We start from the raw sequence: 2006 nt of genomic DNA, 5'->3' as shown, positions 1-2006 counted from the left end.
AATAAATAGCAGGAAAGAGTGAGGACAAGTGCCACAGGAAAACATTTTAAAATCACCTGTTTATCAGAAATCATTTAAGGGATTGGATTGAGACAAATGAACAGTAAATCCCACGAATCTTTCTGCAAAAGAAGTACTTTCATTCAAAGTAAGATGGAGTCTTCATGTTTATGTAGCCTGAGATTTTTGTCTTCAGAAACACTGTTGAACAAGAGCATTGCTTATTCTTGATGCTTTTGTGGTGTCCTCCACTTGTCTTTTTTCTTTGTTCACTTGTTTTAAGCTCTGAGTTTGGGAAGATAAATAAACAAAACAAAACAAAACAAAAAAAAAAAAAAAAAACCAAGACAGGTAGAGTACATGAGTAGGTGAACTGGAGGATGCAGATGCAGAATAGTGCAGATGTGACAGTCCATCCCAGCAGGACATGTGTAAAGAATCAGGCAGAAGGGGTGAAAAACTTTAGCAATCTGAGATAAAGCTACCTGTAATGTCAAAAAATCAGTTTTCTGTGAAGAAACATTTGATTGTCTTAAGGGACTGGGAAGCTGCAGGATGTTTCACACTATGCAAGTTCACTTGTTCTCAAGCCAGCAAGGGATCAGGAGTATCTGGAGATAAGACTAACAGAGTCAGACACAACCATAAGGCAGCCAGTTTATATGTTCCCTATTTTAAAAAGCCACCATTCATCCTGTTAAGCTATTTATACAGTGATAATATTCTGAATATAGAGATATTTGTACTAGGAGTTTCCTTATCTTATGCACTAAATAAACATTTCGTGCCACCTTAATTGTATTTAGCAGACAGCTAATTTATTCCCAGCTGATCTTGGGAAGCTATAATTCATCTCAGACATGTGAGCAATTGCCTCCTCTTTCTGTAAGGAGGATACCATGTAGAAATGCTGCAGGATACTGGGATATTTGCCATAATAATCACTGTCGAGTAATGAGCCCCATCCCAGGAAGGTTTGACATAAACATTGTGCTCTTTCAGTACAGTGACATAGTACTTACAGTTCAGGAGTGTGTTGTCATTATAAACTGAATCATAAATAGATTCTTTTGTTTTTCATACTGATTAATAAGCCTGTATACTGTACGGTAAAGGGACTAGAGCAAAATTATTAATAATTGGAATTAAAAGCTTTTCTAAATTCGTGTATCCACAATACCTAAACAAAAAAAATGATGACATATCTCTCAAACTATGAGCAGGGCAACTCACCATTACATTTGCATTTGACACACTAGTTTAAGCCAATGCTTCCTTTAAAACCTTATACATTTATTCCTGTGGTTTTTATAGTATCATGTGGTCTGCTGATCATGTAGTATTATCTTTCATAACTATCACCAGAAAATAGGGGCAGATATCTATAGAGGCAGAGTAATATCAGTAGAAGCAGGGAGACGGGGATGTCATGCATGGTTGCACATCCGTTCTTAAAAAGCAACACAATGCAAACATCTGGAGCCAGCTGGCACATCGACACTCAAATTGTACAACATCTTTTGGAGCATTTTTGTCAAAGTAAACACAAAGCTGCTTACAACTTTTTCTACTACACCCCAGAAGTTGTGCAGGGTTCTGTTGGGGGTTAGGTTTCTTTCCTTTTGTTCCTTTTTACTTACAGAATTTTTTCCCCATAAGTTGCTAGGAAACACTAACAACTGGGCATATAAGAAAACAAAAGAAGTGGCCAAGCTCAGAGGAGGACAGCATTTGGTTGTATTTCTCTTGTCTGGGAGTTTCTCTCCGAGGGTCCGAGATACCGCAGGAATTGGGCAGGTAAGGGCTGGGGCTGGGGCAGCTGCTCTCTCGCTCTCTCTCTCTCTCAGTCGGTATGAGGCGAGCCTCTGCTCGTGAGAGCAGCCACTGAACTGAGACCTTATTACCACCTCCCTCACTACAAGAGGGACCCATCCCCGACTGCTCGGGTGCCCGGGATCCTCAGCTCGCCTCTCCCTGCCCTGTGGGAGCCGGGCCGCCCCTGCCCT

The 2006-nt window shown here is 40.5% G+C and overlaps 1 long non-coding RNA gene across 1 annotated transcript in view; it reads left to right on the top strand.

Moving 5' to 3' along the window:
• Window positions 1–1706: 1706 nt before the first annotated feature.
• The window catches only part of LOC115947856, a 9119-nt gene continuing 8819 nt past the window's right edge, over window positions 1707–2006 (top strand). Inside the window, exon 1 of the long non-coding RNA XR_004081702.1 lies at window positions 1707–1797. This is a non-coding gene — a long non-coding RNA (uncharacterized LOC115947856). The remainder of the gene's footprint in view (window positions 1798–2006) is intronic.

The sequence above is a fragment of the Geospiza fortis genome, unplaced genomic scaffold, assembly GCF_000277835.1.
Source record: "Geospiza fortis unplaced genomic scaffold, GeoFor_1.0 scaffold12, whole genome shotgun sequence".
Taxonomy (NCBI): Eukaryota; Metazoa; Chordata; class Aves; order Passeriformes; family Thraupidae; genus Geospiza; species Geospiza fortis.
The sequence above is the reverse complement of the archived record's forward strand: the minus strand, read 5'-3'. Positions and strand labels throughout refer to the sequence as shown.